This window comes from Cydia splendana, chromosome 1, assembly GCF_910591565.1.
Source record: "Cydia splendana chromosome 1, ilCydSple1.2, whole genome shotgun sequence".
NCBI classification, from domain to species: Eukaryota; Metazoa; Arthropoda; class Insecta; order Lepidoptera; family Tortricidae; genus Cydia; species Cydia splendana.
This window is the reverse complement of record NC_085960.1, coordinates 18314770-18341920: the sequence shown is the minus strand read 5'-3', so window position 1 is coordinate 18341920 and position 27151 is coordinate 18314770. Positions and strand designations below refer to the sequence as shown.

The following is a 27151-nucleotide window of genomic DNA, read 5'->3' as shown; positions in this document are numbered from 1 at the left end:
ACGATCTTCAAACTTTCAAGAGAAGAGCGTACTCCCACCTTAAATTCCGGTAACGCACGCACTTACATACAACCCCTTAAGTATTGCGGATATCTATAAGCGACGGTAAACGCTTACCATGAGCTACCGCTTAGCGTCTAGTCTGCTCGTTTGCCTCCTATATCATAAAAATATCAACAAAAGAAGACGTGATTGGATCACAGTACGAGTTCGAATAGCAATGTCAATGTTCAAGAAAAGAATTGTTCCATTAACTGGAAAGGAGTAAGGAATATCGTCATGACCAGATAAGAGCGTTAACTATGCAACCCTCAACATATGCGACGAAATAGTAACAGCGAGAGACAACTGTAATAATTAAATTGGTCGGCGTGAGTGCTACGTGACTATCATCCATCCGTCTGGATGATAGTCACGTAGCACTCACGCCGACACTAAAAGTTTGCTGTCAATCAAACTAATCAGCAAATTGTAATGACAGCATCTTAATCAATATGATGACATTCATGTCGGCGAATATCCAAAGATGGCATTGACTTACACATTATCAGTAAGTGTAAGGTGTGGTACGTATGGTTAAATGGTTATGTTACTACCATTTTTTCATTCCCTTTGTACATAGCATTGCTTGAGTTAATTGATAAAAGTATCATTTAAAATTAATTACGAGGTATTCATTTGTGTCAGTATTTTGTTTTGAGTCACAACACAAGTATATAATACTAATAAGTTAAAACTAATGCTAACAAATATAACTACACAAGCATTAGTACATCGGTCAAGTCAAAATGTACACATCGAACCTAATGCTATAAAATAATAACAAAGTTAAGCATTAGAACAACTGTTAAGTAAAAGATTTTTTGTTTCACAAGTGTGTGATCAAATGTAGCTCGTTTGACTCTTTAAAGGCAAAACACATTTTTTTTGTTGAATAGGCGCATTGGTGTGCTCGATACTTGAAAGCTTATAATTAAGTTTTTTTTGCCGACGATAAATTTAACTTTGTTTTTATGATATCAAATTGTCAAAAGTATCTACAAATTGAGATGAGATACGTAATAAAAATTGAAAATATTTATAAGTAATAATAAAAAACTATCGCTTGGCAGTGCTGTTGCCTTTAAGCGGTTTTAATGATGTAAGAACGAAATAACACTTTGATGTTGTTTGTCAATTTATGATTGAATAGTCGTTCTTGAGTGAGATTGTTAACTGATTCGTATGTATAAAGGAAATCTCACTAAAGCACTGGTATGATTGTAATACACCTTTGAAAAATGCTCGAGTTTTTTTGTTCTGTATTTTGTAATAAGATATAGACATTAATTGGTTGTGAACCAAATGATTAAATGGCAAAGGTGTGAGAAAAGTGATAGATAGTGTAATTTGTGACAGTCAGAGTCCAGTAATGACTTTCAGAGATTTTCTGAAAAGTTGGTTATATCGGCCATGTGAATCTACGGTTATTGACTAGCGGGAGTTTTCCGAAAAGTCTAGGCAGACTATTTGTCTGCGGTTACTGACATTCGGGTGTTTTCCGAAAAGTCTAGGCAGACTACTTGTCTGCGGTTAATGACTTTCGGGTTTTTTTACGAAAAGTCTAGGTAGACTACATGTCTACGGTACGGACTTTCGGGTGTTAAATAAAAAAATAATGTCAGGATTATTTTCCCTGGTTTAAGCAAAATTAAGTCTGAGTGTGTTTTTTAAGTTTGTGAGTTATCCATTTGAAATGTGTATCTGAATGTATTATAAAATGATGACAGGCAATGTATCCAGAGCAATAAACTAGCAAACTTTTTACAATAATCAGGTTCACTCACCTGGAATATCAAATCTGTTTGAGGAACAAACTGCTTTCAATACAAGATTAGAAATTAAAATCGTTTTGGCCAAACTTTCTTATTTTACTTGAAACGTCTAAGAGTCGATAGACCATTTGTGCCGTTGATAAAATAAAATAAAAATTGTGCCTGAGATAATTAAATAAACAGTACGGACTACAAATATAAGCCATGTAAGCTCAATCTATTTAAATTAAACCATGTAAGTTTTTAGTTAGGTACATAAATTAAACTAAACATAATTATATTTGTTTGCGGAAAACATTGGCACTAGGACTTCTATTAAGTCATTGATTTGCAAAGCATTAACTAAAGTCTCTCTTATCATCTAAATGTGTTGTAATCCAGTTGCCTATGTAAGTGTGTATGTTATGTTGAAATGTGATTCTATAAGATTATTGGTCAAAATTAAATTTATGATGTAAATACCCGACGTCAATTGTACCTACTTTACTTTTTAACAGTCATTTAAACTAATATTCGAGAATATTCTAATAAAATCAAACTGAATATTGCGATGTTTCATCACAAAATTCTTGTAGGCACCTCCTACATTATTAGTCGGAAAAATTCAATAATATCATAAAATTGAATTTTTCAAATTTCAACTTTATCGAATTCAAATAAAGTTGGAAATGGTATGCAAATCTTGAAGATAACGTACCTGCAGACATATTATTATACACAAATGTTGCCAGTTAAATTGGTTTATTTTTTTTATAAAAGATTAACAACGCACATGAATGATCTGCGATGACTCTAGTTTTTATTACCTATTTATCACTCGAAAACTACGTTGGTTTGCTAATTAAAAATTAAAAAAATATTGAAATATTTCATGAGATGATTTATTACTTAGTGTACCTAGCTGTTTATAGTTCATCTTTTGGATTTTCTTCATTTAGGTAACTACTTTAACTTCATGAGATTAAATTTACTGACTTAATTACTTCTAAATAGCCTTTGTCATATAAATGTTCATTTCATTTAAAAAATAAGGAACTTAAAACATTACATAAATGTCTTAAATGCACACCAAACAATATATTACTTTGCGTGGGAATAAAGTACATAGTTTAAAGATACATATTTTGTTTTTAACTATAGATATAAATAAATGACATTCTATTATAAAGAGTTAATCAATTACGAACATTATATCAAATGGCAAAAATTGAATATAGAATTATCGTTGAGGCATTTTACAAACTAACGGAACTAAATGAAAATCATTGGATTTGGAATGTGAAGTAAAATAATGCAAAGAGTTTCAATTATAAAAAAACATAGACACTTTGTAGAAATGAAGTGTGGGGTGTTCTCAGTCAAACTTAAACTAATGTAAACAAGGCGATAAGTTTCATTATGCTAAAGAATGTCAAGTTATTATTCACGAACAAAGTAATCTTAAGTGAACTGAACACTTGTATAGCGAGCGTGGCAACTTAAAACTTGTATGAAGTGGTTTTCGTTAATTATGGGTTAGCAAAGTGATAAAGTGTAACGTCACAGGTTTATATTTATTTTTAAATTGAATTATAGATTTGGTTGTTACTTTACACTTATAAACAGATTGGTCTTAATTTATATAAAACTGTCAGAGGTAACACATACATTTGTAAACTGGATAACTAATTGAACTCCATGTATTTCACTTAGTAATATGGGAATGTGATACTATTTAATGTGTGCAAATTGTAAATAATGTAAGCTGTAATAGCTACAAATAAGTGCATTTTATTATGAAATAATATGTGTATGAATATTGTATGAAACATAGTATGAAATAATGCGAGCTTACAAAATGTTAATGTTAAGACTTCAAAGAGATGTAACCAGGGACCGGAACCGGTTACCTTAACCGGGGTTTTTCATAAGGTTATTTTAAAAGTGGTTATAAAAACCCCTACCATAACGGTAACCGTCTGATAAGGTAACGCTTTGATTCGGTAACCGTATCAGATCGAGTTAACCTCGGTTACCGGTAACCGAAATAAAAACCCAGTCGATTCAGTTACCTCATAATAAGGTTTTGAACCAGTTCAAACGATTGTAATCTTTACGCACACTTAAATTGAACTTATTATTGAATAACCGTGGTTGGCATGGGCGGTCTATTAAGTCTCCAGCACAAACATGTTTTTTTGTCGGTAACTTCGCTTATTGTCAATTCAAACAATATTGTACTTTGAGTCCTTAAGCTAAAATTTAAAACATTATTGAGCGATTACAGTATTACTTTGGAGCGACAGCCGCAGCGCGGCCATTCCTTTGTTTATCTTTATACCTGTGTGTTCTTATTGTTTTTGTTCATTTCGGAGCAATTCTAGTTTAGAATTTTTAGAAAAGGGCTTGCTGCAAGTAAACACCATCCTATCCTAGCAATATCTGCTATTATTTAGTTATATTTTTAATGCTACTTAGATATTATTTTTCTATTTTCGGGTTCAAACTTGGTATGTACCTACAGAGTAAAGACTGATTTAAGGAAATATTTTAACCTAACTAGTAATTTTACTGGTAGGTATAGTTTATCTTTAGATAGAGTGATTAAAAAAATCACTTTGTGATAAAGATACATGCGTTAGCGGATTGTGGTAGTGTGGTAGATATTTAACCATTGTTGACAAATGACATAATAGGTAGTTATTATGGGCTTATTTTATAATAAGCAACTACTTTTAAACGTTTTCAGATGCGGTGAGTTGTGTCAGCTAAAAGTCGTAATTTACCTTGTTTTGCTTAATGCAGCGAGCAGAAAATATATATATTATCTATAGCAGTGATAACCTTATTTTAATATTTCAAATCTTTCATTAATACCAGAATTCATTATATTTATTGAGTATCTGTAACATTGGTACCTAGGTGAAATAATTTTGATAAAATTAAATAGATACATACTTAGTAAATATTTAGATACATATTTATAAATAAATAAATAATAAAAAAAATAATAATAAAAAATCATTATTTGAATAAGAATTCCTAAGAATAAAATCATGTTGATTTTATTTCCGTCAAAATTATTCCAATAATTTTGATCGGAAATAATAAACGTATGTGAACAAATTTAATAAGAATAATCTCATTCTTAATCAAGTAAATGTAATCATGATTTTATATTCTTAATAATATTCCTGGATTAAAATTCAGTCTGGGTGCCGTATAGATAGAAGTAAATAATAGTAGTTTCTTGTCTAATTTATACCTAATTTTATTACTTTAATTTACTGCCGCATAGTCTTTGTATTGGTCGATACCCGTATTGCTTTTAATGTGATAACTAAATCATCAGGTATCTGATGAGTTGGTAGTTGGAGGGTCGAATGGAGATCAAGTGAAACGAGACATTACCGAAGATGTGTTATATTCTCGGTATCCAAGTATAGAGAGAGCAAGTAAATCTAAACATAACATATTTATAGGCTATTATTGCTTACATGCTATTTATACAATTACGTGCGTCGCATATTTATGTTGCAGACAGTAACGTATAGTTACTGTTAATATGTTAACTTAGGCATATAGTACACCTCCCTGGAAAGTTACTCTTCACCCCCACAAAGGAAGAAAAAAAAATGTGACACACGCAGTTGCATTTACATTTTTTTTTAAATTATAATATAATATAATAGTTGCTAGTTATTACTTAGTTTCAAAATACATCTTAGTGTTATTTTTATGAGTTATATAAACCTGTTTATTTTTTAATATCTTAACATTTGGTGACATATCTTCTATGACCTTGTAAGGTCCATTATAAATAGAGTCTAATTTATCGCCTACTTGGTTTTTTAAAAGTATTAAGTCTCCTGGTTTATATTGTACAGAATTCATTTTCTTATCATACATTAATTTTCTATTGACTTTACTAGACATTAAATTATTTCTAGCTTCTGACTGAGCTCTTTGTAACCTATACTTAAATTCTTTAGGATAACTATCATAATTATAGAGAGGGTCGACAAAAGAAATTAAATTATTCGGTAAACGACAGTGTTTGCCGAAAACTAATTCGAATGGCGTATATTGCGTCTCGGTATGTACGGTGGTATTATACGAAAAACACCAATAGCTTAACCAGGTACTCCAGTCTGTGCGGTTATTACTACATTGTATCCTAAGGTAAGCTCCTAGGTTCTTGTGCGTGTTCTCGAGTGCTCCTATAGTTTCGTGGTGATAAGCAGTCGAGTGTAGCTTATTGATACCTAATAATCTACAAATATCGCTAAAAACACTAGATATAAATTCGGTACCTTGATCCGTTATAACGTCGCTTGGTACGCCATATCTTAAAATAAAATTATTTACAAATGCTTTACTTACAGACTCAGTGTCTTTCCTCTCTAAAGGATATGCTTCGACGAACTTAGTCAGTTCACACTGAATTGTTAATACGTACTTATAGTTAAAATTGTCTATTTCTAAAGGTCCTAGAATGTCTAAAGAAACTCTTTCGAAGGATGAACTTGGCGTTGTAGTTATCACCATTGGCTCCTTAGTGTATTTATTAGTGTGTTTGTTGTGTTGACAATGTGCACATTTCTTTACGTATTCGTATACATCGTGGCTCATTCTTGGCCAGAAGTAATGACGTTTAATATTATTGAGCATTCTATTAACCCCCGCGTGGCCACTGGTGGGTAATAGATGGAAATCGTTTAAAATAACTCTTATTTCCTCTTTATCGTATACTTTCGTGACACCTTTCGTTACTAGGATCCTAGGAATATCACATTTGTAGCTAGCTAAAAATTCGTTTATTTCTTGCGCATTTTGTTTATTTTTTATTATTATAACTTCATTTATGCGTTGCTTCTTGCAAAATTCTTCTAATTCCCTCGCTAACACGCCTACGGTAGATAACGATCGGGATGTTAGATATATGCATGATTCGCTTGGTACGTACTCAACATTTCCTTTACTACTCATTATTTTATTTTGACATGTCTTACTTAATTTGTAATCGGAACTTAATATGAGTTCAATACAATTTTTTGGTGCTTTGATGATTTCCACAACTCTAGGTTGATCAAGCCTATCGTTTGCGGGTACATCTGTCGCTAAGTCACCTTGATCGCAAGTTTGTTGCGCGCGCAGTTTCCGTGTTTGAGCTCTGGTCATGACTGATACAACGTGTGTTCTAATATTTTTTAAATCTTCACTATTCATCGGTAAACGACTCAATGCGTCTGCAGCTGCATTGTTTCGCCCCGGAATGTACTCAATATCAAAATTGAATTCTTCTAAATACAACCTAAATTTGGTTAATCTACTCGAGGGATCAGTCATTCCAAAAAGATAAATCAATGGCTTATGGTCGGTGACAATTTTAAACCTTTTCCCAAAGAGATAGGGTCTAAAATGTCTTGTCGACCAAACTATGGCAAGTAATTCCAAATCTATGATTGGGTATCGCGTCTCGGCTGGCTTAAGATTTCGACTTGCGTACGCGACTACTTTTCCGTTGGAATTTGATAGTACTGCACCTAATCCTATTTTTGATGCATCTGTATGTAGCGTAAAAATGTTATTTTCTGAAAAATCTGGATAGTCTAAAACTTGTGGACTCGTAAGAATATTTTTTAATTTTAAAAATGCTACTTCACACTCTGTAGACCAGTTAAAAACTGCGTTTTTCTTGGAAAGCTGGTTTAAAGGATAAGCTATGTTCGCGAAATTTGGAATAAACCGTCTATAGTAATTGGCAAATGCTACGAATCTTTTGACCTCGTCTGTATTCGTTGGTCTTGGGTATTTGGTTAATGCATCTACTTTCGCTGGGTCGGGCTCTACTCCCTTTGAAGTTATTTTGTGCCCTAAATACATTATCTCTTTACGTAAAAATTCGCATTTTAATGGATTTAGTTTAAGATTCGCGCTCCTCAAACGTTCTAAAACTTGAGTGAGGTTATGGTTATGTAACGTTATGGATTTACCTATGACAATGCAATCGTCTAAATATATGAAACATTGTTTGTAATTTAATCCGGACATGGCTATGGTCATAACTTGAGAAGGTCTTGAGAAAACACTACCGCTTGTTCGGAGTCCCATGGGAGATCTCTTCATTGAATACATCTTATCGGTAGTAAACGCGGTGTATTTCCGGGATTCCTTGTCTAAAGCTAGTTGGTAATAACCTTGGGAAAGATCGAGCTTTGAAAAATATATGCTACCTGCTAGGGAATCTAATATTTCTGTTATGTTGGGCAATGGGAATTTATCGTCCTGTATTCTATTATTTAGTTGCCTGTAGTCGACAACCAATCTCCATTTCTTTTCTCCTAACTTATCACTCTTTTTAGGAACAAGCAAAACTGGGCTGTACCACTCGGAAGTAGTCTCTTCTATTATGTCGTTATCTAGCATATCTTGGATCTGCGTTTGAAGTTCTTTGCGTAAGGCATGTGGTATCCTGTAAGGTTTTACGTATACTGGGCTTGCATTTTCTTTTAAGTTAATTTTGTGCTCCAGCAAGTTTGTTGTGGTAAGCTTGTCGCCTGGCAGATGAAAAACATCTGCGTATTTTGCACAAATTTGTTCTATACTTAATTGTTCCTCTTTGTTTAAATAAGTGTGTAAATTTAAAAGATCTAATAAGGTTTTTACCCTATTGACGCTAATTTTCCCTGTGTCAAAATTGCAAATATCAAAATTACATAATCGGTTTACCTTCAGCTTTGATAAATCTAAAGTAACTGGCTTATCAGTCGTATTCAATATCCGTACGGGTATTTGACCTTTGTCTGGTCTTGAAATGACACCTGCTACAAAAACGCCTGCTTGCATTTCCTGGGCTAGTACTACACAGTCGTCTACCAGTTGTGACGTAATGTGAGTCATAACTTCGCATCGCGGAGGTATATTATGGACATACGTATTATTTAAACTACTATATGACGTCTTTAATCTGAGCTTAGCGCTAGATGAAAGTCTTGTTTTTAGGACGAAGTCTATTAAAACCTGTTGAGTTTCGCTATTAATAATGCAACTGTACATTAGAATACCGTCTATTAATTGTTTAGTGGTATCCTCCTGCCCCGTCATGACGGGCAACAAGGCGATGGCCGTCTTGACGTCAAAACTGGGCTTAGCCATTTTTCCGTCTGTTTGAGATTCTGTATCAAAATAATTTAATGCTATCTTTATCCTACTGTAAGTGTCGGCAATATCGTTTATATGCTTATTAGCTAACTCTAATTCTGAAATTTTATATTTTTCCGTTTGCTTCTGTAACTGAGACACAATATCCGCCGCGCGATTATATAATTCGTTTGATTCGTCTAGTTTCTTTCTACCTATTTCTTTCCGTCGCCTCTCTGGACCTAACTTTACAATATCTTCTCTTAATTTATTTAACCTTTCACGAATGGACACTAACTCAGATAGCATAATAAATTTGCGGCTACGGTTAACAACATACAACGCCTAAAATTAGGATACCTAACATTTCCTATATATCGCGACGAAACAATTAAAACATAATGATAAAGTTATATCTAACTTACATTAGTAGCGGGCAATGTACCCCCGTAAGTAGGTTATGTCGACGCTGCATTCCGCGCTGGCTGGGCGGTCGCGTGACGCTGCTGGCGAGCTGGCACCTCCATGTGGCACTCGCTGACGCTGCATGTGGCTGCCTCTGCTCCGACGACGATGACGGGCCGGGCTAACCCTGGACTCCCTCGAGCATGGGCCGGGATAACCCTGGACACCTCTTGATATGGGCCGGGATAACCCTGGACACCTCTTGAATTGCGAGCCGGGATAACCCTGGACAACGCTCTTCTTTCTTCTTTCTTCGTTTTTTCTTAATTTGAGTTTTTCCCCTTGGTCATCTTTTTCTTTCTTCTCTTTCGTTTTCAAAATGTGTGGGAGGGTTCTGTTTTAATAGGAAGGTTCTTTCTTGAAAATGCGCAGGAAGTTTCTTTCTTGAAAAATAGGTTCTTCAACTTGAATCTTCATTAGGGTGATCTTCTTGTCTTGACTTCTATCCTCATTTTGCTATGCGATGCGCTGTGGTGGACTTCGCTTTCCTGGTCCTCTTCTGGTATGGGTCGCCATCTGATGAGTTGGTAGTTGGAGGGTCGAATGGAGATCAAGTGAAACGAGACATTACCGAAGATGTGTTATATTCTCGGTATCCAAGTATAGAGAGAGCAAGTAAATCTAAACATAACATATTTATAGGCTATTATTGCTTACATGCTATTTATACAATTACGTGCGTCGCATATTTATGTTGCAGACAGTAACGTATAGTTACTGTTAATATGTTAACTTAGGCATATAGTACAGGTACAATTGAGCTGATCTGACCGGATGGTGGATAGCGAAACACTTCAATGGCTCACTGTGCCTAATTTAATGTAAAAAATAAAATACCGGCCAAGTGCGAGTCAGACTCGCGCAGGAAGGGTTCTGTACCATTGCGCAAAAAACAGCAAAGAAATCACGTTTGTTGTATGGGAGCCCAACTTATATATTTATAATATTCTGTTTTTAGTATTTGTTGTAATAGCGGCAACAGCAATACATAATCTGTGAAAATGTCAACTGCCTAGCTATCACGGTTCATGAGATACAGCCTAGTGACAGACAGACGGACAGCCGAGTCTTAGTAATAGGATCCCGTTTTTACCCTTTGGGTACGGAACCCTAAAAAAGGTGTTTTTAAAGGTATGATAAGGAATAGCTCGATATGGTGTATTCCTATTTCTCTCCGCCGGGCACAGATGGGAATAGGCATTAGTATGTAGTTTCAGTGTGCGAGTTACTATCGAGACTCATTGTGTTTTTAAAAGTTCAGCTGATATTTAAAATTTGCATTCATTATTAGACGGAAATCAATAGGTATTAATATCGTTTCACACACCGCCTACCGCACGTGTCTCAAATCACAAATGCTGTCAAAAAATTCACCACGCCACGACTAAATCTTATTGTTATTGCCAATGAGTAATAAATGACGGTCTCAAGTGGAAACACGCCAAATAATACAATACAATAATTCATGCTGCGATCTGCGACTTTCTGCAAATCTAGTGATAAGCGTAGGACTCTTTTCTTACCTGCTGTAATTTGCTATCTCATTCACTTTCCGTATGTGTGAAAGAGATAGCATACGTAAGACCTCAAGGCTGATAAGAATAATAAACAAAATACATACTTAATTGGCAAAGGAATATACATTGAACCATCATAATTATAATTTCGCAGTTTACTTTTTATGTAGCTTCATTATCAAATTATCATCACCGTTTCGAAAGCTCCTAAAAAAAATGTACCTACCTATCTATCACAATCACAACTTTTACGCTAAAAAAAATTCAAATCAATCCGACCATTGAAAAGAGGAGTAAAATTTATTTTACAAATTATATACATTGTACTACAAAAGTTAACTTAATTCAGAATAACATTCTAATTGAATATAATGCAGAAAGTCGCAGGTCGCAGTATGAATAACTCTGTCACTGAAACCACATACTAAACAATACATGAAATGAATGAAATGAACGAAATGAACGAAATAAACACAATAAACAAAATATTTAAAATAAATAAAAATAAATAAATAATATTAATCATATAAATAACATTAATAAAATGAATATTATTAATAAAATAAATTACATTAATAAAATGAATATCATTGATAAAATAAATAACATTAATAAAATAAATATTATTAATAAAATAAATATTATTAATAAAATAAATAACATTAATGAAATAAATGAATTATAGTAAATAAATAAACAAAAAAGTAAAAAAAACAAAATTAAGAAAGTTAACAATTAATAAAACAACTATTTTTTTAATATTTTACTGACGGCACATCACTAAATACGGATTTTGCAAACGTATAAGCAACCGATAATAAAGGTTACCATAACCGAATAAAAACCTGTTAAAAACCCCTAACAAAAACCCTATCGCGATGGGGTTTTGAGATTAACTCGGTTAAAGGTTAAGGTTACCGTTTCAATAAGCTTACCATTACAATCAGGTAACAGTATGATAGGGTTACCGAATGATACGGTAACCGAATCGATTGGGTTACCGAATGGATAGGATTAAGCGTAAAGAGGGGTTTTCCGGTCCTTGGATGTAACATTAACTTGTGTACGTACATGTAAGACTTTAAAGACATGTAACTGTAACATGTGTTATTATTATAATATATATGTGTTAACATAGAGTTAAGCTAAATCGATCTGATCAATCGATTCAATTATATAAAACTGCATATGCATATGTGTTGAATGTACTTAATTCTTAGCTATGGTACCATATAGGTAGGCATTTTAAAATAAGTTGGATTGTATTTTTGAATTACCTAAGTTGATATGGCTGGTAAGGTTTTACTGGGTTTCCCTTACCTTCGAACAAATGTTGGCCATGATGTTTCCCAGAAAAAGGCAGGTGGTGTTGTTATGTTGTTATTGTTTTGTATAAAGATTTTAAATATAGATTTATTTTTGAGGGGGCGTGTTGGAATTAACAAAACTAAATCTATCTCCCTCATACAAGTATATTGTTATACTTTCTCTTTCACACATGTAAACTATTGAATAAAAAACAACAGCCCATAGTTCCTAATCTTAAGGACTTCGCTTGGGCTTTAGTACCTTGGTAGCTATGAATAGGAGCACACCTTGCCTTACAATATTGCGATAATAAATTCCAACTCTTATAAATCGCTATGTGCCTTTTAATTAATAGCCCAAATCAAATAGCATTAAATTGAAATTATTGTTTTTTATTTTATATTGTTTTTTTTTTTGTATTGATTGTTGACATTTTATTTTATTTATGGAATTTGACATTATATGACCTAGGAAAGCCCTAGTATTAATACAAAATAGTTTTAGATTTTAGTTAAGTTTGACGACATTTTAATTTGATTTCTATTTTATTTTATTTTTGACATCATTGATTCACAATTTACAATTATTTTTATTATTCTTTAAATTTTGTTTGTATACACTTGACGATCTTTTGTGAATTTCTGCTATTTTTAAGGTAGAATAACATGTAAATTTTCAATCAGAAATAAATATTATCTATCTATCTAATGGTATCCCTACTTGTTTCCTTTTTGGAAGTTAAGAAAAAACTAAAATTTAGAAACTTCCAAGTCCTGTATTTTTGTATTATTTCCATATATTATTTTAATATCTACATTATTGTGATTTATTGCTTATTTGCTATCTATTTAACTAGATTTTGTTAAATAATTCAACATGTGTCATCATCCCTTGTCTCTGTGACAATGCAAGTCGTTGAGTATGGGCTCTTTATTATTATAATAAATATTAGGTTTATATTCTCCAAGTCAACGGTTTATTTACACCTACGTAACCAGTGTTGTGGTTCAAATAACAAACAATAACAAAACAAACTATATTGTACAAATGTACCTACATACGTATTACGTAACATAATATACCTACGCGTAACAAGTGTGTTTACATAATACATTATATGGACCTTATAGTTGTCTATTCACCCGTTGACCGTATTCTACACATCTTTATTAACCACATAAAGTTCCTTTTTAACCATTTGTAATGTGCCATCCAACCCTTTTTATCCGACTAATAAAGTGAATAGGGAAATTTGGGCCAATAAACACCAGGGAGGGATTACTCGATCACGGCTCAGCGCACCCCTTGAGGGTAGTAAAGCGTGAAAACAAATTTACATTATCTTTAATTTACATTATAATTATGCAACTTAATGGAAAATTATAAATGTACTTTGGTGATTAATTTACATTACCCAATAAATGATGACTTGCGCTTTTTTCTGGGTTGAGGAATAACCCATGCCGCGTCTATGTATGACCGGTAGGTAACATACATAAAACACAATAACAATAATTAAGTGGCGAAATATAAATAGTATAATTTCGGGTGGGGTAAGAGAAACATAATTTATTTTGCTCAGGTTAAGAAAAACCGTATGAGGTCTTTCTACGTAAGTATTTTTAAGTGAATTTTATTTATGCATTAGTTTTATTTTTGGTATTATCATTTAATTTCGTTTTTAATATTTTAAGTATCTCCAACTATTTATTTTCCCTACAAGAGTTTCTCATGCCTCATAGTCTCTTTTACCCCACCTAAACATATTAGTGTTACTTATATTTCTAATGTCATGGCAATGTGTCCACTGCACGAGGTATAAGATTAAGGTCATATGTAATAACACAGTTAAAAGGGAATTTTTCATGCATGTAACCGCAAAGTGGTTGCCATCGTCACGTGGCATTTGTTAACGTTAGGCTGTTTCCCGTAAGCCCTAACGTGGCTTGTCGGCGTGACAGAGTGATTAATGATACCTCTAACCAAGCAACATTTCCGCTATAAATATTGCATGTTTTTCGCTTTTCGGGAATAGAAAATTATGTTTAAGGTGTGTTCGCATTGTTCTATGTATTTTTATCTAGAGGGCGATTCGAGCTTTAAAATTTTGTTAAGTATAAAGTTCAAATCGCCTTCCTGAAGCCAAATAAAATCTGATGTTAATATAACTGCGGTTCGCACTGTGGGTACCTATGCAGAGTTATTAATTATTTTAGTACGTGGAAATTTCACTGAATAATATCATGTGACAATCATGATCAAATAATGCACAATATTATAATCTTGACAAGCACAGGCCGCCATAAAACAAAATGTCTCATTGTTACCTATTCATGGATTATCCGCTAGACCTATCATAACAAATTAAGATAAAATTTAAATAAAAGTGCAAGAATAAAAAATACAAAGCATATAACCCGACTCATCCGTGACGACCGTGACCAGCGTTCAAATGAGGCACTCGTGCTATTTGCCTGTAGGCGGTGGGTAGGCTGAAGTATTTTCTAAAACCAAGCTAGGCGCGCGTTGGTTATTATATATATTTTTAATTCTCATGGAGATTGCATGGTATAATAATATACTCCGCCTGGTACTCCATTCCCTTCTTCTTCCTTCTTTTCTAGGTCACCTAACTGACACAAGCCTACGTCATCATGCGACAGCGCTATATGATAATATGCGATAGCGCTATATATAGCGGCCATGTTATTGTGACGTAGGCCTGTGTCACTCTGGGAATAGAATACCATGTTTTATTAGACTATGGGAGATTGGATGTATAATTCAAAAGTCATAATATTATTCGTCAATATTTAGCTTAGCGTTTATATAAAACAAAATATTTAGGATAAAATCATAATAACATTTAATACGAAAAAGCTTGACGATCGCATATGAAATAGGGTAGCGATAGCATATATGAAATAGGGTAAGGGTAACGCTTAAATTATGGTTGTGTCACATTACAAACCCATCAACGCCGCTATTGACGCGCTGTCGTCGCGAATTAGGAAAAGACTTAGATAAAAGCTTTCCCGTTTAGGACAAGGCTATATCTTCGCCGGTAACTGTATTACCTCGCTAATTATTTCGTTTATATTCCCCTCGCCCCAAGGGCGACGAGCTTAAATCCTGTTACGTTTAGTGTTTGTACGTTTCTGTACTCTAAGGAAAATGGAAGATTGTGTGTATTAATAATCTCTATCTTATTTACATGATATTCGCTTTCACGGTTTGGGCATAATTAGTTTGATATATCCACCACACAGATCCTCTAATCTTTCTATTCCAATAGGTCTCTACGACGCTCGAGTAACTACACATTAAATTTAGCATCAGTTTTTAGAAACTTGAATATATATGAAGTATCATTTGATATTTACCATTCGCTTTTCGGTGAAGGAAAACATCGTGAGGAAACCGGACTAATCGCGATAAGGCCTAGTTTACCCTCTGGGTTGGAAGGTCAGATGGCAGTCGGTTTCGTAAAAACTAGTGTCTACGCCAATTCCGATTAGTTGTCAAGCGGACCCCAGGCTCTCATGAGCCGTGACAAAAATGCCGGGATAACGCGAGGAAGAAGAGAAGTTAAGTAGGAGCCTAATGTTTCTTTAATTTTTTTCGTACTACTTATTGGTATCAAACAGCAGACATTTTTTTTAAATTTCATGTGGTTATTTTACTTTAATTACTCGTGGAACAAGCGTCGTCTGGCCTGACTTTATCAGACTGTACGGCAATTTTATTTTATTGAAAAAACAGTAAAATAAAATGAATATTCAAATAGCTCCCACAACGCGCTCGAGATAGGATAAACGTATTACTTTTTTCTTCCTGAGGACTTTTTTCTTTAAGCCCTGGCCCGCAACTGTATTACAAATTACAATAATACTTCTATTATTGTATAAATACATATTTCGTGCATTCTGATAAAACGGGATAAATACCGATTTACTAATAAACTACTGGCACTTACTATTTTAGACTCACCATGTTTTACATACATACATTCAAATGTACTTTATGTGTAAAGTGTATTTATTACTGAGAAATACTAGAAATAAAAATACGCTTGCTATCAAAAACTTTCGTGTTCGTAAAGTACAAAAGTCATTCGTTGGGCAATGCATTCATTTTTATAACAAGTTACCTGAGGATGCTTTAAGATTACCCTTTCCAGCTCTTAAGAATTACCTAAAAAAGTCATCGATGTTGAAGGCTTATTACAGAGTCGAGGACTACTTGACAGACAAACATGCATGGTCCAAACCAGAAACTGTAATAAAAACAAGTAGCAATTAAAAGCATTGTATTATGTGTAGAGTTATAGGTGACTCAGCTCAGATAAGAAAGCACATCAAATTTTATGAAGGCATTTCATGACAATCAGTCAGATTCATATAATATGTATTCTCATTTCTTTTATTGACTTTATTTTCTTTTACTTTTGTAAGAATTAGATATGTTTTCTGAAAGAGCTACGTATTTGTATGATTTCATGTACATATATGTTTTTTTATCATATTTATATAAAGTTATATACTTACTGAGTATAATTGCATGAATTCTATAGTAATTTAAATTGTATTTTTCTTATTTACTCGTAATGCATGTTAATTATAAGATGTAATAATGTTTTGAAAAGATGTGTCCCGCCGAGTTTGTTGCCGGTCCCGTATTGGGATAGCCTCCTCCAATTGAGGGGGGATATAAATCTTCTCGAGGCAGAGGTGTACGGGTGGAGCCGGTATAGCTTTATTTGACGTTCATAAGCGCATTGTAATATGCCTACTTGAATAAACTACTTTTTATCTTTATCTTTACTGACTTTATGCCATAAAAAATGCATTACATGGTCAGAAATAATTTCGCTATTTATCGTAGTTTCTCTTAATAATAAACTTATAACGTTTTTTTCTTTTTGAGTCGATTACCTATGAAGCTTAAATATTTTAGAGTAAGTAATATACAACAATTCTAAAATATTATTCTTCGAACAAAAATGCCAATAAAGGCCAGTCAAACCGGCGGAGCGCAGCGCACATCACCGAGGAGGATTTACGCGGCGCAGCGCACACCGGCGAGGTAAAATCCCCCGCGATACCGCGAGCGCCCGCCAGCCCGAGCGCTGGCGGCCGGCGCACCATGGAGCACTTCGGCGCAGGCCGGGGGATGCCGCGGCATGCCGCCGCCTGTACTCTATCACAAGGGATTAGTGACTAGTGTGCACGAGTTCTCCCCCGTCGTCCCGGCGCTACTACGGCGCACTCGGGAGGCCTCGGCGCATGCCGGGGGATGTCGCGGCATGCCGGCACCTACCGCCGCGGTATCCTCTAGCGTGCTCCTCGATGCCGCGGAGTAACAATCCTCCGTGATGCTCCGAGGTCGGCCTCAAAGCATTTAAATTTATACCTGAAGGTAATCGAAATAGGGAAGAAAACACATTGATAATTTTAAAGTGATCTGCGCTGCGCTCCGCCGGTTTGCGCAGGCCTTAAGGACCGATAAAACTGGCCAAGCGTCGGAAAACGATCTAACAATGTATCTCAAGCTTGTCACAATGATCTGTTCGGAATGTAATATAGGGATGCAGTCGGGACGGATGGTCGCCCCACGTCACGTATTGGGTCGTAACTGCGACCGCTTTATTCAGATAGGTATTCCGAGATGAAGAACAAACACTTAGGCTGAGCTGCTTGTTTCGGGAAATTAGGTTTTTACTAGAGATGGGCCGAATATTCGATCATTTAGGTACCGTAAAATGGGGTGAGTAGGGACAAAACTGACATTCAAACCTGGATAAAACTTTATTTTTACATGTGGTAAACTGATTTTTATACATTAGTAAATGTCCGGTCGTTTGCATTTTAGTTTTTTTTATGATTTTATGTAGTTCCATTTCATAACTTTAAAGATAAATACGAAATAGTAGGAAATCCCAGCTCACCCCGTAGTAGGGGTGAGGAGAGATTTCCTACTATAAAGGTGAGTTTTGAAAATTGTTGGATCGACACTTTGGGATTATGAACATTATAATAGCTTGATTTGTTATTAGAATATATAATTTACGTAGCAGTAGCCTGTAAAAACAGACTCACCCCTCTGTCATCCCTCCTCACCCCATTCATAACCCAACTGCTCTCGTAATCCCTACTCACCCCATTTTACGCGGTTTTCGGCAAGTTTTCCAATGTTCGTATTCGGCCGCATTATTCAGTTAAAGTGATACCTACCTACTCGTAAATATTGAGAGCACTGTGATGTTTATTGTTGTCTTAGTTATGACAAAATCTTAGGTATTTTTACCGAAAACCACTTAAAACACGATACCTAAAATTAATGATATTGGTTTTCCGAATTTGATGGCAAGTACCAACGAGCTGAAATATTGAAATTTGTTCGCAACCCAGCGAAACTACGCTCCGTGGGTTTGTCCACTCAATAGTACTTGAGTTTATAGTGCTTCTGCTTCCACAATGGTAGGCTTACATTGCACGGTGATTTATTTTTGCCCCCGAATTTCAGAACAGGTTTTCTTAGTCTGAGATCCGTTATAAGGACTTCCATAATGCAATTCGAATGAGAACAAGAATAATACAGCAGTCCTAATGTTCGTATAAAAAAAACATAAGATTAAAAAATAATAGCGTCAACTTAATATAGGTACCTACCTACTTAGATAGGTACCTACTCATTACTACAATATTAGTAAGATTTCAATAAAAATTTAGAAAACATCCTTATTAATTGTTTATTTTATTAGGGAAATTATATAAATAGGTAATATTAAAAGAGACAGACATCTCTTCTAACAATTTTAATTTATTAGCAAGGAGGCATCGTGGACATAATATGACATTTGCATAATAATAAGCGCAAACGCCTCGTATATTTTTAAATGGAACCATTATTTCTTGGTATTCTTTATGGGTTAGTTAAATAACACTAATTATGTATGCATTGTAAACACAGCAAAGCTTGCAGCAAAAAATGAGTTTACTAGAGGCCGATTCGAGCTTACAAAATCATGTCCAATTGATCTCATTTTGTCATCACTTGCCCGTGCCGCTGACACCTACTGGTACGAGCGAGAGGCGCTCTACGAGTTAAGTTACTCGTTTAGACAGTTAGCCTTATTCGCACTTTAAGATACGTCAAAAATCAAATCAGTGTCAAAAGTACTCAAAAGTGACGTTTCTTTAAACAAAAACAAAATATTTAATAAATCAAATGCAAAAAGTGTCTGTAGGTACAATTTTATATAAAACGGCTCCTGTATGTACGATTACGATCCCATTTTAAATAGGAAAGTGTAGAGTGGAGCAAGTTCGCCAGGCGCCACGCAAGCATGCTAGTGCTTCTATAGAAATTATCCTTATGTATCCGTATCCCTATCCTTACCCAGTTTATTTACCATCATAAATCATAAAATGAACATCGCAAATGTTATTCTGAGACAAGCATACTAAGCTTACTAGACAGTTTGCATTGATCGTTATTACTAGTATGGCTAAAATGCCCGTCGATTATGGCACGCTGTCGGGATTAGATAGCTTTGAGCCCACTTATTGGAAGTCGATTATATCGCGCTCATGATGCTCATGCATATTGCATGGCTGAACTTTGATACACGTAGGTAGGTACTTATAAATACTTCTGTGCAAATAAGCTCTTGAGAGCGTTGCAAAGAATCAGATTAGCTATAAATATAATGTTAACACAAAAAAATAATTAAAAAGATGCATCTTAAATTACCTTAGTGCATTTAAGATTTAAGGTGGATTAGATGACTTTTACCATAAAACCTACTTCACAATCTTGAAGATAAATTAATAAGGACTTCAGTCAGCTGAAAAATATTTTGAAAAACCTAATATATGTAGAAGTCTTTATAAATAATAAATAAATATTGGACATTCTTACACAAAATTAACTAAGTCTCAAGAAGGCTTGTGTTGTGGGTGCTTAAACTGCTTAGACAACGATATATACCTACATTGAAAACACCCATGACTCAGAAACATATCTGTGCTCATAACACAAATAAATTCCCTTACCGGGAATCGAACCAATGACCATCGGCTTCATAGGCATGATCAGTACTTACTAGGCCAGACAGGTCGTCAAAATAACAATACCTACACACTTAAAAACCTACCGGTCGCATAGGTAAATACAGTCGTAACACTCGCAACGAATTAGTTACTACCTCGCGCCTGTGTGTCGGAACCTTAAATCATCTCCATGACCCAAAATTTACAATTATGTATTACCTTTCAGTAAGTATTGACCTTAGTTAGTAAACAGTACGACTGCTAGCCGTATAATCTCATTGCTTGCCGAGCCAGGGTCAGCAACACTAATGCAACTATGATGTCAAGTCCTATAAAAACTAGGTATTCTTTGGAGAACACGAATACATACACTGGTTAACATTAATTATTGGCTCACCTGCGCGATGCAAGCGATTTCAGTAGCACGCCTAAGCCGATTAGATCCGTATACTGCTAATTGATAACACAGTACAGTGTTATACTATACCTACAGAGCAGTAACAATTAAACCTGAATTCGAATAATTCTATTTCAGTTGGCGATCACGAAAGGCAAATGGATTTCGGACGTGAGTAAACTTTACTTTGTTATTTAGCAGGGATGGGTTATATTTCGTAGGATCATTTATGATCGTACAAATCTTGCGTTTGTCTACTCCCTGACCACGAGTGCTAAAAAGGGACTTGAAATGTGTGACTATTTTATCTCGGGATATAAATTATAATCAATTCGAGTCATCGTTTCATTGATATAATAGTTTTATTATATTTAAGTCTTAGGAATATAATTTTAATATACTATCTACAAATGAACGCTCAGTCAGTCGCTTTTCGGTGAAGGAAAACATCGTGAGGAAACCGGACTAATCCCAATAAGGCCTAGTTTCCTCTCTGGGTTGGAAGGGCAGATGGCAGTCGCTTTCGTAAAAACTAGTGCCTACGTCAAATCATGGGATTAGTTGTCAAGCGGACCCCAGGCTCCTATGAGCCGTGGCAAAAATGCCGGGATAACGCGAGGAAGAAGAAGACTAATATCTACAAATGAAATTTTAATTAAAATTCGATGTGAATATGCTTCCAAAGCTGCTGTCAAAGCGCCGATATCCAGAACGTGACAAAGGCAGAATAATACGTAGCGAAATCGGATTAAACTTGGAATTTTTCGTTTTGCGTTTTCCTTGGAATTGCCACAGCTTAAAGGGAAAAGTAAGTCACATTATAATAAATGAAGAATAATTTTGACGGAATGGGAAGTGACGTCCCTTGGGTTCCATACCAACAAGAGTCGGTCAGGCTCCTCCTATCTCTTCACTCCATAGCCTAGTTTAGTTTAGATTCCATTCTAAATTCCAACTCTTGATAGTCCTAAAGGCCAGTCCAGACGGGATTATCAAATCGACCGATTCGATCAGAAAAGAAATGAAATAAATAAATATCATTTATTTCAAGTAACTATCAGTCTCATATTTATGGTTAGTATGTACTTACTATTACTAGGACAATGTTTCTAGAAGTACCTACCTACCTTAATAGTGAGGAGTAAGTTTAGAGACCTGCAAATCATCACAATGCCTCAAATACGGACAGCCAAACCGCTCGGCTATTGAACGCAGAGTGGGGTGGGCTGGCCTAGCTGTACCCGGTTCATCAGGGATGTGCATCGTTTATTTTTATTTATTTAATATGTCAAGGACCCGTTCATAAAATAAGTATTAATATGTACTTACTTAGTTAAATGTTTTACAAGGGGGTAAAATTATTGTTGGTTAACCCCTCCTACTAATCGTGATACGAGCGTAGCGTTAGGTCTGAAAAGTGGAATTTTGAGCGTTGCGAGGGTTTCAAGGCACGGGTGTTAAACAAACTTTACTTCCGAGTGAAACACAACATTTTTCACCACACCAACGCGAAGAAAATACTAATTGTAAAGCATTACAAATCAAATTTTAATGAACATTATAAAATATTTAATCAATCGAAATCATCACTAAAATAGTCAATTATTAGGCAACATGAGCAAAAAACTCAAAATTTGTATCAAAAATGCAACTTTCTTATCAGTTATATGTTTGCGGCTTATGGGCTAAGTGAGCGCATTTGATACGCTAAACCGAAGTACGTCACGACGTATATGTAATAATTTTCTTATCCTGTCATATAACAGAAGCCTTCTGAATCTATTCAAACGAATTTCGTATGGAATATCCGAGATACAAAATGCTCTCTATATTTTTAATATGGATAAGGCTTTTGAAATGAATGTAGGTATTTTATCTGAAATTCGCATTTCTTATTAGGTTTGTAATATTGGTTCAAGTTTATACTTCAGCCACAAAAACATCTGAACGTTTTTATTAGAGTTGCCGAGCCAAAATAGCAATAATGGAACGCTTATATATATATATAAGTAGTTTTAGAATGACCGTCTGTCCCTCCGTCTATTTGTCCGTATGTCACAGCCATTTTACTCAAAAAGTATTATAAGATATTTTAAGGAATTTCGAATCGTAGATATGTAATGTGTTTTGTGAACTATTTAGTTTAGAAGTTAAAATTAAACAAATATAATGTTAGGTGTGGGCATTACTTGAAACATGTAAGTAACTAAAAGTGAAAATAAATCTAGTAATATCAATGTGACACTATAAGTAAGCCCTCAAAAATAACAGTAGGTAAGGTTGGGTTGGTAAGAGAGTATTTTGATGCAGATAATACTTTCGAAAATAATCGCTCCATAAATACGAACTCGATAAAAAATACGACAAAAATTAAGAAAATATAACTCAACAGTATGTACCTATATACACGGAAATTGTTTCGAATATGATCAGTTGTATCTTCTTATAAAAACGATGTAAGTGCCGCGAAGTGACCTTTCACTGGTATTGTATGGCTTTTCGTATTGTATGAAGGTACTGAACCCTGTATTATGCGTGGTCCGACACGCACTAGGCCGGTTTTATTTTTAACGCCCTTTTCAAAGCCCTTGTAAATTGAGATAATTTGATATTTTGGAGGCTTAATTTGTATCAATTTGCATTGTTAGAGTTGATAAATCGTGAGATTATTTTTCTTGTTTCGGGAAGTACGAGTAGGTACCTAACGAGCAATTATTACGAATTATAATTATTTCCGTTATTCGTTTGGGTTTTTGATCTCGACCCATTTTTATTTGTGTTTAATGTTGTTTGCCTGACTGTTTAACGAGTAGACATGTATCAGACGCATGTATCCAATTTACATTTTGGTACCTCGCCTTGAAATAAAGAATTAAATAAATCAGAATTAGGTAAGATTTAAGACCTTATTTCGTTTTTGCTCAGTGTGACAAAAAGTAAGACAATATACATCTTTTTTATGAGTTATAAGTATGTACTTAATGTTAGTGACGCATAAAGTATTCATGGTTTTCACAGAGAAATATATTTTTTTATTAAAACCTATATTTTTTAATTAGCATTTTCTTCTGATTCTACTACGAGGGGCACACCGACCAAAATGATCGGTAAAAAAAACTAGCTGCAAGTTAGACATAAATTATGATTTATTGTTTTTTTTAAGTATATTCTTTTGCAATCAATGCATTTCTGCATTCTTTCGAACCATTAATTAAAGCAGTTTTTGTACTCTGAAGTAGGCATTACCAAAATGACCGATTTGTAGACTTTCATTGGCTTGACCTTGGCTTCGAAGACCCAAACTACCGATTGATGCTTCATTTAAGGTTCATAGAAATAAACCCTCGATTGATAACCTGAGACGATATTATACACGGCTTTTGATTTCCCTCCGTTGAAGCGTTTCAGAGTAGATCGGTACCAGACAACACAAGCCATACTTTGCTCTTCTGACAAATTATGTGGTACCCATTGGGAAAACAGTTTTCTGACACCCAATTAACTATGTAAAATAGTTTGGATTACAGTAATTCCAATGCCCATAGTTGTCCGGATTTGCTCGTATGTCATATGTCTGTCACCTTGAATTATTTTTTGCACAGCCGTGTCGTTTTCAAGTGTTACCGCTGTTTTTGGTCGACTTGTAGAAGGTAGAGTACTGAGAAAGGCACGACCCCGTCAAAACTCCGCAGACCAGCGATATATTGTCATTTGACTAGGCGCTTCAACATCATATATAAAAATAAGCTCGATGAGACATCCATCACGAAATAACCCTCGGCGAAAGTTGTGAAAAATTCGGGCTCGGAAATTTTCACGCGTTTCACCATTCTGTTTATCGACTAGTCAATTTTAAAGCGCTATAATAAATATATTCATATATTTTTTTAAATTAAGGATATGTCATCGTGATTGTAAATAGCCAGTATGCATGTATCAAAAAAGATTTTATTCAAACTCAGCCTAAACTACGCAATTCCCGTCAATTTCGGTGTGCCCCTCGTAATCTTCTGTAGAATCAGACTAGTCTTCTGATTCTACTAATCTTCTGATTCTACTAATAGCGCAGTATCATGTCATGTCCGATATCGAGGTTTTTTAAGATAGGTAATAAACTTTAATAAAACAACATCAGGGGGCCGATTTTTGAATTTCGACCGTTAGTTTTCGTGTATTTCGTTCAATAATATCTCCACTAGTAGGCATTTAAATTCTACTACTAGAATTGAAAACGAGTGGTCAATACCATTCGATTCCAAATTTCTATCGCTCGTATTTCAAAAATTAACATTACGCCGTTTTCCAGCGATTTTCGAGTGACGAAATCGAGCGATCGAAATTCAAAAATTGCCCCCCAGTTTAGTACCTATCCGAGCCCCGAGTTAACACACGTACCTATGCTAATGTGCATGTATGTATGTACCTACCTTCGAACGAGTGAGCTCAGGCAATTATCTTATACGTCACATTGCTGGGAAAAGACCTGTCACGCACGAGAGGGATTGGGATACACAAGGGCACAAAGCGATATGGGGATTTTATAATACATCTTGCATTTTCACAGACATGCAGGTTTATCGATATGTTTTCCTTTAGCGAAATCACGCGGTAAGAATCGTACGAGCCAGAATTCCCATCCACGACCTAGTTCTAGTAGTAGAAATTTACATGTCTGAACCACTTTTTATCGTGATTTTCCGGTGCCAGATTTAATTAGTTACACTGAAATATCTACTCCTACTAAATTTGCACTCCACTGAGATCAGTTGAGTGATTCATCCTGATCTGGGGTATGATTGTGAAAATCGAACTAATGGTACCTAAACCAGAACCACTGAACCGCTGCCACAGATGATATTATTGGCTATACGGGCAAGCCCTATGGTAGGGTAGGGATAGAGTAAACGGTTACAGCGTGAGTAGGGGCAGGAATGTAAAACTGCGATACCTACTTACTAGACAAGAGAAGACAACAATTTTTAAATTATACAACTTCTAAATTGCTATAATACTGTATTGTAATGTGTATCGTATTTTTTTAATGGATGCCTAACAATGTGTATAAACAAGCTGCCTACATCATATTTAATATTGCACTTGTCCATAATAACTGTCATCGCTAGGTGGCTCAATATAATCCGAATGCGGTATTATTTAAATAGTTACACCAAATAAGTTCCTACACGTCTGGGCCCTATCCCTGGTTAATAAAGTTTTTGACCTTAGGTACCTGGTTAATCCGTTACCAGGCTGACATTTCAAAAATGACAATCGAATGTCAGTCTTACTCATTGAATATAGAACACATGTTTGAAGTACCGTATGTGGGAAATATATATTCCTTTGCCTGGTAAAGTGTTACCCACTTACTCATAAAACTGTACGGGTCTGGTTTAGTCAAATTATGTTTTATCCCCTTCTTACAAATACATAAGTCAAAATGACAGATTATACAACGATTATTAGCTAATTGAGGTTTGTAGCGCGTTTATAAATAAGGGGCTAAATCGTCAACTTTGCGCTATCTCCATATTCGTTAGCTACTGTCAACCCCCAATCAATAGTGCATGCATAAAACTCTTGATTATGCAGACGCAGCTGCAGAGATGATTCGATTGCGGTGTGCATGCAACTTCGCTAACTGGATCAGGAACGACTTGTTTCAGCGACATGGAAATTACGCTGCGGCATGCATCCGATTATGAGTAAATCCTCGAAACGGATATCGCGAGTTTTAAACAAAGGATTTTAAAACAGGTACATGCGGAAATGTTTTGCAGCAAATATTTAAACCAAAGTCATGACTACGACTATGACTACGCTAAATACGCGTGTTTGGATTCTACGAACGATTTTCGCTATGTACCTACTTATGGATTTTCAACCTTTCTACAGTTTCTACCCCTTAAAACGTACAAAGTAGCATTTTTATTGTTTACCTACCTATATTACTAGACAGATAAAATCCTATTTCGATAGAAATCCATTCGTACATAACGCATCTGCCTACAGGACACATTTTATCTATAAATATTACATATGTCTTTCCCATCACGGAACAATGGTGTTCCGAACCTTTGGGAGGCGTGCGCGGAGCCGAAGCCAACACGTACGTAGAGGCCCTTTTGAGCTTTTGACACTTTAATGAAATGTAAGGGGTAGACCGAGCGGATGCTGCCCTTGCCCGTGTTATGGGACGCACGCAGAGGCAGCACCCGCCAGGGTGTAAGGACTATTGAGAGTTAATGGGATCTAAAATGAACTAGGTTATTGGGTGAAAGCGATGGACTAAGTAAGTACTGAGCTATTATGTTATTATTACTTACATATGTTATTATTCTCGATCTTTATGGATAGCTCAGAGACCTGGACTATCCGAGCCAAAATGAAAAGTCGCATCGATGCCTTCGAAATGTGGTGTTGGCGTCGACTTCTGCGAATACCTTGGACTGCAAAGCGTACGAACCAGTCCAT

General features: G+C 35.1%; 1 protein-coding gene across 1 annotated transcript in view; it reads left to right on the top strand.

The window, feature by feature from the left end:
- LOC134791987 (gamma-aminobutyric acid type B receptor subunit 2) overlaps positions 1-27151 on the top strand; it is a 226464-nt gene that overhangs the window by 14189 nt on the left and 185124 nt on the right. Inside the window, exon 2 of the mRNA XM_063763096.1 lies at positions 20816-20848. The gene's annotated coding sequence lies outside the window, so the exon portion shown is untranslated. The remainder of the gene's footprint in view (positions 1-20815; positions 20849-27151) is intronic.